General features: G+C 40.2%; 1 non-coding gene across 1 annotated transcript; it reads left to right on the top strand.

The window, feature by feature from the left end:
* Positions 1-4,422: 4,422 nt before the first annotated feature.
* Positions 4,423-4,528, top strand: LOC127337839 (small nucleolar RNA R71). The gene has a single exon (XR_007874143.1). It is a non-coding gene; the product is annotated as a small nucleolar RNA R71 (small nucleolar RNA).
* The last annotated feature ends 9,327 nt before the right edge of the window (positions 4,529-13,855 follow it).

Genomic DNA, 13,855 nt, shown 5'->3' with positions numbered 1-13,855 from the left:
AGACTTTTCATGAATAATACTTTCAAGACAAGCATCAATAAGACTTGCATAAGAGTTACTCATAAAGCAATAAATTCTTTAGTAAAAGGCATTGAAGCAACACAAAGGATGATTAAGTTTTAGCAGTTGCTTTCAATTTGTAACATGTATATCTCATGGATAGTTGTCAACATAAAGCAATATAACAAGTGCAATAAGTAAACATGTAAGAATCAATGCACAGTTGACACAAGTGTTTGCTTCTAAGATGGAAGAATAGGTAAACTGACTCAACAATAAAGTAAAAGAATGGCCCTTCGCAGAGGGAAGCATGGATTACTATTTTTGTGCTAGAGCTTTTCATTTTGAAAACAGAGAAACAATTTTGTCAACGGTAGTAATAAAGCATATGCGTTATGTATAAGATATCCTATAAGTTGCAAGCCTCATGCATAGAATACTAATAGTGCTCGCACCTTGTCCTAATTAGCTTGGATTAACACGGATTATCATTGCATAGCATATGTTTCAACCAAGTGTCACAAAGGGGTACCTCTATGCCGCATGTACAAAGGTCTAAGGAGAAAGTTCGCATTGGATTTCTCGCTTTTGATTATTCTCAACTTAGACATCCATACCGGAACAACATAGATAACAGATAATGGACTCCTCTTTAATGCATAAGCATTTAACAACAAATAATATTCTCATAAGAGATTGAGGATTAATTGTCCAAACTGAAACTTCCACCATGGATCATGGCTTTAGTTAGCGGCCCAATGTTCTTCTCTAACAATATGCATACTCAAACCATTTGATCATGAAAATCGCCCTTACTTCAGACAAGACGAACATGCATAGCAACTCACATGATATTCAACAAAGGTAAAAGTTGATGGCGTCCCCAGAAACATGGTTACCGCTCAACAAGCAACTTATTAAGAAATAAGACACATAGCAACATATTCTTCACCACAATAGTTTTTAATGCTATTTTCCCATGAGCTATGTATTGTAAAGGCAAAGAATAGAATTTTAAAGGTAGCACTCAAGTAATGTACTTTGGAATGGCAGAGAAATACCATGTAGTAGGTAGGTATGGTGGACACAAATGGCATAGTTTTTGGCTCAAGTATTTGGATGCACGAGAAGAATTCCTCTCAATACAAGGCTAGGCTAGCAAGGTTGTTTGAAGCAAACTCAAGTATAAAACGGTGCAGCAAGACTCACATATGAACATATTGCAAGCATTATAAGACTTTACATCGTCTTCCTTGTTGTTCAAACACCTTAACCAGAAAATATCTAGACTCTAGAGAACAATCATGCAAACCAAATTTTAACAAGCTCTATGTAGTTCTTCATTAATGGGTACAAAGTACATGATGCAAGAGCTTAAACATGATCCATATGAGCACAACAATTGCCAAGTATCAAATTATTCAAGACATTATACCAATTACCACATGAAGCATTTTCTGTTTCCAACCAAATAGCAATTAACGAAACGGTTTTCAACTCCGCCATGAACATTAAAGATAGAACTAAGAACACCAGTGTTCATATGAAAAAGCGGAGCGTGTCTCTCTCCCACACAAGCATGAATTTATTCAGAGAATGAAAATAACAAAACGAAAATAAAAGCAAACAGACGCTCCAAGTAAAGTACATAAGATGTGACCGAATAAAAATATAGTTTCAAGAGAAGAAACCTGATAAATTGTTGATGAAGAAGGGGATGCCTTGGGCATCCCCAAGCTTAGATGCTTGAGTCTTCTTGAAATATGCAGGGATGAACCACGGGGGCATCCCCAAGCTTAGACTTTTCACTCTTCTTGATCATAGTATATCATCCTCCTCTCTTGACCCTTGAAAACTTCCTCCACACCAAACTTAAAACAAACTCATTAGAGGGTTAGTGAATAATCAAAAATTCACATGTTCAGAGGTGACACAATCATTCTTAACACTTCTGGACATTGCACAAAGCTACTGGAAGTTAATGGAACAAAGAAATCCATCCAACACACAAAAAAGGCAATGCGAAATAAAAGGCAGAATCTGTCAAAACAGAACAGTCCGTAAAGACGAATTTTTTAGAGGCACTGGACTTGCTCGGATGAAAATGCTCAAATTGAATGAAAGTTGCGTGCATATCTGAGGATCACGCACGTAAATTGGCAGATTTTTCTGAATTACCTACAGAGAACCCTGCCCAAATTCGTGACAGACAGAAATCTGTTTCTGCGCAGTAATCCAAATCTAGTATCAACATTACTATCAAAGACTTTACTTGGCACAACAATGCAATAAAATAAGATAAGGAGAGGTTGCTATAGTAGTAACAACTTCCAAGACACAACAAAACAGTAGCAAAATAAAGACATGGGTTATCTCCCAAGAAGTGCTTTCTTTATAGCCATTAAGATGGGCTTAGTAATTTTAATGATGCTCACATGAAAAATAAGAGTTGGAGCAAAAGAGAGCATCAAGAAGCAAATTCAAAACACATTTAAGCCTAACCCACTTCCTATGAAAAGGAATCTTGTACACAAATAAATTCATGAAGAACAAAGTGACAAGTATAGGAAGATAAAACAAGAGTAACTTCAAAATTCTCAACACAAAGAGGGGAAACTTAATATTATTAAGATGCATATAACCATGTTTACCTCTCTCATAATAACTTTCAGTAGTATCATTGATGAAATCCACAATATATCCATCACTTAAAACATTCTTATCATGGTTCATATGCATAAAAGTATCACTATTTTTGGCATAAGAAAAACTCTTCTCATTAATAGTAATTGGAGCAGGATCATTATCAAGAATTTGAACATGGTAAACAAGTTGCATACTAAGGGAATTGTTTTTGGCAATCCAATAATAACTATGACAAGTTTCATAAGGATAGTTATAACCTATATCATAGCATTCTTTATAATAATCATCAAAGATTGGAGGCACAGTGTCATCATAAGAAATAGAATAGTTATCTTTCACAGTATGTTCATCTGTGACCATACCATCATTGTTACTAGAAGGAGATGTATCAAGCATATAATGATCAGTAGCAAAAGGATTTTCAAACACCTCATCCCCAAGCTTAGAGCTTTCTACATTATGGGAGGAAGCATGGATAGTACTGATACTATGGCAATTATTAACATTATCATTTTCAGAATTAATTTCCCAGAGATTTGCAATATCAAAAGTAGTGTGCTCTTTCAAATCATGATCACTAATGTAGGTAAAGGGCATAGGAAGATCATTGTACTCAGATTCATTATCATAATAATCATCAGGAGCAACATACTTGCGGTTACCTATCGTTATCTCATACACGCGGGGATATTCCGTTACCTCTTTCTTTTTATTCCCCCTCTTCTTCTTCTTCATTTCCTTCTTCTTCTTCTTTTCCTTCTCCTCGTTCCCTTCTTCAGGAGGGAGAGGCTTGAAGGGAGGCTTCTCCACATAACCTGATTTATTTCCAGAAACAATAGAAGAAACTTGGGAGGATTCCCCCTTTTCATTAATAAGTTCAAAACGCACAGCAGTCCTATCATATTTTGGCAAGGTGTCATCTTCTAAAATGTTTTGTATGTAAGTATTTGTATGGCAATTATCAATGCAATAAGAAAAACACCCATGCAGGACATCATCAATATCAAGATCACTCATATGTAACAAAGAGATTTTTCTTGATAACTCTTCACACCACAAAAATAAAGTAAGTTCATCATGCTGATTAGGAGTAATTTCATCATCACAATACAAATTTGCAGCACTCATGGGGTTCGAATTATCATTGGAGGAGCATTGAAAATTAAAATGACCCGCTCTGTGGCAAAGTTCACAAATAAAAGGATAGAGGGCACAAACTTTTTTACCAAGATCATCTAGAGCCCTAAACCACTTTCTTGTTTTTTCATTCATATGGTGGATACAATATTCATCTTTGATTTGATTAATTCCACAGGGTCTATGCATTCCACAAAAATTAACATGCTTATAAGAAATAGCATTCTCAGAAGTTTGAGCATGTTTATTGCAATCATTAACAACAATTTCATTTTCCATACAAGTGTCTTTGAAAGGTTCATGATACTTATCAAAATTCTTCCTAGGCAATTCAAAATGAGAGGCAAAAGCTTTATAAAGATTTGCAACAACTTGAGAGTCAAGACCATAAGTAGCACTCATATTTCGAATTGTATCAGTATCCATAAAAGTTTCAATGCATTCATAATCATAATTTATACCTGACTCTTTACCTTTGTCGTTCTCCCAATCTTCAGCGTTCTCCTGAATCTGATTAAGAAGGTCCCATTTAAACTCTTCTTTATTGCGCGTGAATGATCCAGAACAAGCAGTATCCAGCAAGGTTTTATCTTGAAAAGAAAGTCTTGCATAGAAATTATCAATGATGATATTACCAGGAAGCTCATGATTGGGGCATTTGAGCATTAAAGACTTCAATCTCTCCCATGCTTGAGCAATACTCTCTCCATCATGAGGCCAGAAATTATATATGCCGTTTTGGTCTTCGTGAATTTCACTTGGAGGATAGAATTTAGAGTAAAATAGAGGCACAATATCCTTCCAATCAAGAGAATGCCCATCCTCCAGCAGTTTGTACCAATGCGCCGCTTTACTAGACAACGACATAGATAATAATTTCTTCTTCACTTCATCCATAGAGATACCTGCACACTTGAATAACCCGCATAATTCATGCAAAAACAATAAATGATCTCCAGGATGGACAGTTCCATCCCCTTCATAGCGGTTATCCATAACACGTTCAATAATTTTCATAGGTATTTTATATGAAATACTTTCAGTAGGTGGATTTAAAATATCACAAGCATCATTAGAGTTATCGCATATGGGAGATAAAGTATTATCAGAGCAAATTTTCTCCCCTAAAGATGGGAAGCTAAAAAAATCACAAAAACTAGCTTCCCCAAGCTTAGACTTCTCCATAGCATTAGTAGTAATTGCGTTCATACTAATAACATTGCTACTAGCATGCAAATAAGGTTCCATAGGTTTTTTAATTTTCGCATCAAACAATTCTAAATCAGGAAAAAGATTAAAAAGCTCACCAATTTTTTTGTTGTTTTCCATTATGCCTAACTAGTGAAAATAAAAACAAGAAACAAAAAGATGCAATTGCAGGATCTAAAGGAAATAGCTTCAGCACTCACACACCGGCAACAGTGCTAGGAAATAGCTTAGTAGTCGGAGGATGTGAATACCTTTTACCTTACCTCCCCGGCAACGGCGCCAGAAAAGTGCTTGATGTCTACGCACGCTTCTATTCCTGTAGATAGTGTTGGGCCTCCAAGAGCAGAGGTTTGTAGAACAGCAGCAAGTTTCCCTTAAGTGGATCACCCAAGGTTTATCGAACTCAGGGAGGAAGAGGTCAAAGATATCCCTCTCAAGCAACCCTGCAATCACGATACAAGAAGTCTCTTGTCTCCCCAACACACCCAATACACTTGTCAGATGTATAGGTGCACTAGTTCGGCGAAGAGATAGTGAAATACAAGTAGCATGGATGTATATGAGTGGTAATAGCAATCTGAATAAAATATGGCAGCGAGTAAACATGCAACAGAACTGTAAATAAACGGAGATTCGATGTTTGGAAACAAGGCCTAGGGATCATACTTTCACTAGTGGATACTCTCAACATTGATCACATAAATAAATAAGTTCTCTTCCTTTGTGCTACATATACTCTTGTTTGATAATGAACACCATTCGTTGTGTAGGGCTACAAGAGCTCCCTCAAGCCGGAGTTAACAAGCTCCACAACATTCAACATTCATATTTAAGTAACCTTAGAGCATAATAGATCTTTGCAATTTAAACCGAGTACTAACATAGCATACACACTGTCACCTTTACACTATGAAGGGGGAATGAATCACATCAATACTATCATAGTAATAATTAACTCCATAACCTACAAGAGGTTATGATCATAGCCTACGCCAAGTACTACACGATGCACACACGGTTACCATTACACCGTGAAGGAGGAATAGACTACTTTAATAACATCACAAGAGTAGCACATAGACTAATAGTGATACAAAGCTCATCATATGGATCTCAATTATGCAAGGCAATTCATGAGATCATTGTATTGGGGTACATGAGAGAGAGATTAACCACATAGCTACCGGTAGAGCCCTCAGCCCCGGGGGAGAACTACTCCCTCCTCATCATGGGAGACAGCGATGGCGATGGAGATGGCGGTGGTGTCGATGGAGATGACTCCGAGGGCAATTCCCCGTCCCGGCAGGGTGCCGGAACAGAGACTTCTGTCCCCCGAATTGGAGTTTCGCGATGGTGGCGGCGTCCCTGGAGTCTTTCTGGAGTTTCGTCAATCGGTCTCGCGTTTTTAGGTCGAAAGGGCTTATATAGGCGAAGAGGCGGCGTAGGAGGGGCACCAGGGCGCCCTCCCCATAGGCCGGCGCGACCAGGGGCCTGCCCGCGCGGCCCTATTGTCTGGGGGCCCCAGGCCTCCCCTCCGGCTCTCCTTCGGTGTCCTGGTCCGTCTCGGTGAATTATGATGTTTGGTCTTCGTTTCGTCGAATTCCGAGAATATTGCCCGAACAGCCTTTCTGGAACAAAAAACAACAGAAAACAGGAACTGGCACTTCGGCATCTTGTTAATAGGTTAGTTCCGGAAAATGCATCAAAACGATATAAAGTATGAATAAAACATGTAGGTATTGTCATAAAACTAGCATGGAACATAAGAAATTATAGATACGTTGGAGACGTATCAGTGCCACCTACTATGGAGGATAAAGGTTATTATGATTATACCATGCCTGCAATTTATGATGATTACAATGATGGTTATGGTAGTTTTACTCCCACTATTACTAATAAAATTGATTATGCTTATGTGGAGAGTAATAATTTTATGCATGTAGCTCATGATAAGAATGTTTCATGTGATAGTTATATTGTTGAGTTTGTTCATGATGCTACTGAAAGTTATTATGAGAGAGGGAAACATGATTATATGCATCTTAATAATATTAAGTTTCCCCTCTTTATGTTGAGAATCTTGAAGTTGCGCTTGTGTTGCCTTTTTATGCTTGTTGCATTATGCTTACATGACTTGTTTATTTACAAGATTCCTTTTCATAGGAAGTGGGTTAGACTTAAAAGTGTTTCTTATTTGCTTTTGATGCTCTCTTTTGCTTCAACTCTTATTTCTTGCGCGAGCATCATTAAAATTACTGAGCCCATCTTAATGGCTATAAAGAAAGCACTTCTTGAGAGATAACCCATGTTTTTATTTTGCTACTGTTTTGTTGTGTCTTGGAAGTTGTTACTACTGTAGCAACCTCTCCTTATCTTTATTTTATTGCATTGTTGTGCCAAGTAAAGTCTTTGATAGTAGGGTTGATACTAGATTTGGATTGCTGCGCAGAAACAAATTTCTTACTGTCACGAATTTGAGTAGAATTCTCTGTAGGTAACTCAGAAAAATCAGCCAATTTACGTGCGTGATCCTCAGATATGTACGCAACTTTCATTCAATTTGAGCTTTTTCATCTGAGCAAGTTAAGTGCCCCAGAAAAATTCGTCTTTACGGACTGTTTTGTTCTGACAGATTCTGTCTTTTATTTCGCATTGCCTGTTTTGCTATGTTTGATGGATTTCTTTGTTCCATTAACTTTCAGTAGCTTTGTGCAATGTCCAGAAGTGTTAAGAATGATTATGTCACCTCTGAATATATGAATTTTCAATTATGCACTAACCCTCTAATGAGTTTGTTTCGAGTTTGGTGTGGAGGAAGTTTTCAAGGGTCAAGAGAGGAGGATGATATACTATGATCAAGAAGAGTGAAAAGTCTAAGCTTGGGGATGCCCCCGTGGTACATCCCTGCATATTTCAAGAAGACTCAAGCATCTAAGCTTGGGGATGCCCAAGGCATCCCCTTCTTCATCGACAACTTATCAGGTCACCTCTAGTGAAACTATATTTTTATTCAGTCACATCTTATGTGCTTTACTTGGAGCGTCTGTTTGCTTTTATTTTTGTTTTTGTTTGAATAAAATCGGATCCTAGCATTCCTTGTGTGGGAGAGAGACACGCTCCGCTTTTTCATATGAACACTGGTGTTCTTAGTTCTATCTTTAATGTTCATGGCGGAGTTGAAAACCGCTTCGTTAATTGCTATTTGGTTGGAAACAAAAAATGCTTCATGTGGTAATTGGTATATTGTCTTGAATAATTTGATACTTGGCAATTGTTGTGCTCATATAGATCATGTTTAAGCTCTTGCATCATGTACTTTGCACCTATTAATGAAGAACTACATAGAGCTTGTTAAAATTTGGTTTGCATGATTGGTCTCTCTGAGTCTAGATATTTTCTGGTTAAGGTGTTTGAAAAACAAGGAAGACAGTGTAGAGTCTTGTAATGCTTGCAATATGTTCTTATGTAAGTTTTGCTGTACCCATTTATACTTGTGTTTGCTTCAAACAACCTTGCTAGCCAAAGCCTTGTACTGAGAGGGAATACTTCTCGTGCATCCAAATCCTTGAGCCAAAACCTATGCCATTTGTGTCCACCATATCTACCTACTATGTGGTATTTCTCTGCCATTCCAAAGTAAATTGCTTGAGTGCTACCTTTAAAAATTCATTCTTTGTCTTTGCAATATATAGCTCATGGGAAAATAGCCTTAAAAACTATTGTGGTAAAGAATATGCAGCTTATGTATCTTATTTCTTATAAGTTGCTTGTTGAGCGATAACCATGTTTCTGGGGATGCCATCAACTATTACACCTTTGTTGGATATCATGTGAGTTGCTATGCATGTTCGTCTTGTCTGAAGTAAGGGCGATTTTCATGATCAAATGGTTTGAGTATGCATATTGTTAGAGAAGAACATTGGGCCGCTAACTAAAGCCATGAATCATGGTGGAAGTTTCAGTTTTGATACAAATCCTCAATCTCTTATGAGAATATTATCTGTTGTTGAATGCTTAAGCATTAAAAGAGGAGTCCATTATCTGTTGTCTATGTTGTCCTGGTATGGATGTCTAAGTTGAGAATAATCAAAAGCGAGAAATCCAATGCGAACTTTCTCCTTAGACCTCTGTACAGGCGGCATAGAGGTACCCCTTTGTGACACTTGGTTGAAACATATGTTATGCAATGATAATCCGTGTTAATCCAAGCTAATTAGGACAAGGTGCGAGCACTATTGGTATTCTATGCATGAGGCTTGCAACTTATAGGATGTATTATGCATAACACATATGAATTATTACTACCGTTGACAAAATTGTTTCTATGTTTTCAAAATGAAAAGCTCTAGCACAAAAATAGTAATCCATGCTTCCCTCTGCAAAGGGCCATTCCTTTACTTTATGTTGAGTCAGTTTACCCACTTCTTTCTATCTTAGAAGCAAACACTTGTGTCAACTGTGTGCATTGATTCTTACATGTTTACTTATTGCACTTGTTATATTGCTTTATGTTGACAACTATCCATGAGATATACATGTTACAAGTTGAAAGCAATTGCTGAAACTTAATCATCCTTTGTGTTGCTTCAATGCCTTTTACTTTGAATCTATTGCTTTATGAGTTAACTCTTATGCAAGACTTATTGATGCTTGTCTTGAAAGTACTATTCATGAAAAGTCTTTGCTATATGATTCAGTTGTTTAGTCATTATCTTTACCATTGCTTTGAATCACTTCATTCATCTCATATGCTTTACAATAGTATTGATCAAGATCATGTTGGTAGCATGTCACTTAAGAAATTATCCTTGTTATCGTTTACCTACTCGAGGGCGAGCAGGAACTAAGCTTGGGGATGCTTGATACGTCTCCAACGTATCTATAATTTCTTATGTTCCATGCTAGTTTTATAACATTACCTACATGTTTTGTTCACACTTTATATCGTTTTGATGCATTTTCCGGAACTAACCTATTAACGAGATGCCGAAGTGCCAGTTCCTGTTTTCTGCTGTTTTTGGTTTCAGAAATCCTAGTAAGGAAATATTCTTGAAATTGGATGAAATCAACGGCCACGATCTTATATTTCAAGGAAGCTTCCAGAGCACCGAAGAGGGGACAGAGGAGAGCCAGGGGGGCCCCACCCCACATGGCGGCGCGGCCAAGGGGGGGGGCGCCCCCCTACTGTGAGGGGGGCCCGTGGCCCTTCCGACTCCGACTCTTCGCCTATATAAGCCTCCCTGACCTAAATCTTCGAGACGAATAAGCCACGATACGGAAAATCTTCCAGAGCCGCCGCCATCGCGAAGTCAAGATTCGGGGGACAGAAGTCTCTGTTCCGGCACGCCGCCGGGACGGGGAATTGCCCCGGGAACGCATCTCCATCGACACCACCGCCATATTCATCAACGCTGCTGTCTCCCATGATGAGGAGGGAGTAGTTCTCCCCCGAGGCTAAGGGTTGTACCGTAGCTATGTGGTTCATCTCTCTCTCCCATGTGATCTTTATGTGATCATGAGCTTTGTGATCTAGTTGAATATCATCTATGTGCTACTCTAGTGATGTTATTAAAGTAGTCTATTCCTCCTTCATGATGTAAAGGTGACGGTGTGTGCATCATGTAGTTCTTGGCGTAGGTTATGATTGTAATCTCTTGTAGAATATGGAGTTAACTATTACTATGATAGTATTGATGTGATCTATTCCCCCTTTCATAGCCTGACGGTGACAGTGTGCATGCTATGTTAGTACTCGGTATAATTGCAATGGTCTATTATGCACTCTAAGGTTACTTAAATATGAACACCGAATGTTGTGGAGCTTGTTAACTCCGGCTTGAGGGAGCTCTTGTAGCCCTACGCAATGAATGGTGTTTGTCATCCAACAAGAGAGTGTAGAGAAAGTAGTATTTGTTTATTCAGTTATGTGATCAATGTTGAGAGTGTCCACTAGTGAAAGTATGATCCCTAGGCCTTGTTTCCAAGCACTGAAACTCCGTTTATTTACTGTTCTGTTGCATGTTTACTCGCTGCCATCTTTATTTCAGATTGCTATTACCACTCATATTCATCCATATCACTTGCATCTTACTATCTCTTCGCCGAACTAGTGCACCTATACATCTGACAAGTGTAGTAGGTGTGTTGGGGACACAAGAGACTTCTTGTATCGTAATTGCAGGGTTGCTTGAGAGTGATATCTTTGTCCTCTGCCTCCCTGAGTTCGATAAACCTTGGGTGATTCACTTAAGGGAAACTTGCTGCTATTCTACAAACCTCTGCTCTTGGAGGCCCAACACTGTCTACAGGAATAGAAACGTGCGTAGACATCAAGCTATTTTCTGGCGCCGTTGCCGGGGATCTGAAGAAAAGTCCCAGAAAACAGACCTCGTCTTCCATACCTTAAGCAGCGGCTCCGGCGCATTTCGCTTCTTTCCCGGCGGTGGGCACTCTTTCCAATTTTTCAATAGCTCGTCTATTTGCTCGCTGCTTCTCGTACGTGGCCGTCTTCGGGGTTTGTCTTGACCATCGAACAGATCCTTGCGTTTCCTCCATTGGTCGTCGTCGCGAAGCCACCTTCGATGTCCCATGAACACCATTTTCGAGGACCCGGGATCTCTATCTAGCTGGCGGTACGTTGTGTCATCCATGCACCTGACGCATGCGTTGAATCCGTGGACCACCTACCCCGCGACATATCCGTAACCGAGAAAGTCGTGCACCGTCGTGAGCAACGCGGCTCTCATAGGGAAATATTCTTCCGCGGCGGCGTCCCACGTCTTGGCAGGCGCGTCCCATAGCGTGGCTAGCTAGCTCCTCTTTCAGAAGCCCCATATACAGATTGATGTCGTTCCCTGGTTGTTTCGGCCCTTCAATTAGCATACTCATTTGAATGTACTTCCTCTTCATGCACAACCAGGGGGGAGGTTGTACATCCACACAAACACGGGCCAGGTGCTATGCGTGCTGCTCTGGCTGCCAAATGGATTGACTCCATCGGTGCTCGCGCCCAGCCTTATGTTCCTAGGATCGTCCCCAAATTCTGGGTACTCGAGGTTCAACGCATTCCACTGGCTAGCATCCGAAGGGTGTCTCAACATCCTGTCCTTTTTCTTTTTCTTCGGATCATCTGCGTCATCTTCTCCCTTCCTGATCTCCGCGTGCCAGCGCATTAGCTTTGCTTGCTTAGGATCCGCGAAATACCGCTGCAGACGAGGAGTGATCGGAAAGTACCACACCACCTTCCGAGGAGCTTTCTTCCCCTTCTTGTACCGACTGACGCTGCACTCCGGACATATGGTACACTCCGCGTGCTCGTTCCGATAAATGATGCAATCGTTCAAGCACACATGGTATTTCACATGCGGTAAATCCAGAGGACACACGATTTTCTTGGCCTCCTCGATATTAGTCGGGCACGTGTTACCTTTGGGAAGACGTTCGTGCCAGAATGACATGTTGTCGTTGAAGGATGTGTGATACGTCTCCAACGTATCTATAATTTCTTATGTTCCATGCTAGTTTTATAACATTACCTACATGTTTTGTTCACACTTTATATAGTTTTGATGCATTTTCCGGAACTAACCTATTAACGAGATGCCGAAGTGTCAGTTCCTGTTTTCTGCTGTTTTTTTGGTTTCAGAAATCCTAGTAAGGAAATATTCTCGGAATTGGACGAAATCAACGCCCACGATCTTATATTTCAAGGAAGCTTCCAGAGCACCGAAGAGGGGCCAGAGGAGAGCCAGGGGGGCCCACCCCACATGGCGGCGCGGCCAAGGGGGGGGGCGCCCCCCTACTGTGAGGGGGGCCCGTGGCCCTTCCGACTCCGACTCTTCGCCTATATAAGCCTCCCTAACCTAAATCTTCGAGACGAATAAGCCACGATACGGAAAACCTTCCAGAGCCGCCGCCATCGTGAAGTCAAGATTCGGGGGACAAAAGTCTCTGTTCCGGCACGCCGCCGGGACGGGGAATTGCCCCCGGAAGGCATCTCCATCGACACCACCGCCATCTTCATCAACACTGCTGTCTCTCATGATGAGGAGGGAGTAGTTCTCCCCCGAGGCTAAGGGCTGTGCCGTAGCTATGTGGTTCATCTCTCTCTCCCATGTGATCTTTATGTGATCATGAGCTTTGTGATCTAGTTGAATATCATCTATGTGCTACTCTAGTGATGTTATTAAAGTAGTCTATTCCTCCTTCATGATGTGAAGGTGACGGTGTGTGCATCATGTAGTTCTTGGCGTAGGTTATGATTGTAATCTCTTGTAGATTATGGAGTTAACTATTACTATGATAGTATTGATGTGATCTATTCCCCCTTTCATAGCCTGACGGTGACAGTGTGCATGCTATGTTAGTACTTGGTATAATTGCAATGGTCTATTATGCACTCTAAGGTTACTTAAATATGAACACCGAATGTTGTGGAGCTTGTTAACTCCGGCTTGAGGGAGCTCTTGTAGCCCTACGCAATGAATTTTGTTTGTCATCCAACAAGAGAGTGTAGAGAAAGTAGTATTTGTTTATTCAGTTATGTGATCAATGTTGAGAGTGTCCACTAGTGAAAGTATGATCCCTAGGCCTTGTTTCCAAGCACTGAAACTCCGTTTATTTACTGTTCTGTTGCATGTTTACTCGCTGCCATCTTTATTTCAGATTGCTATTACCACTCATATTCATCCATATCACTTGCATATTACTATCTCTTCGCCGAACTAGTGCACCTATACATCTGACAAGTGTATTAGGTGTGTTGGGGACACAAGAGACTTCTTGTATCGTAATTGCAGGGTTGCTTGAGAGGGATATCTTTGTCCTCTACCTCCCTGAGTTCGATAAACCTTGGGTGATT

The sequence above is a fragment of the Lolium perenne genome, chromosome 2, assembly GCF_019359855.2.
Source record: "Lolium perenne isolate Kyuss_39 chromosome 2, Kyuss_2.0, whole genome shotgun sequence".
In the NCBI taxonomy this organism is placed as follows: domain Eukaryota; kingdom Viridiplantae; phylum Streptophyta; class Magnoliopsida; order Poales; family Poaceae; genus Lolium; species Lolium perenne.
This window is presented reverse-complemented; position numbering and strand designations above follow the sequence as displayed.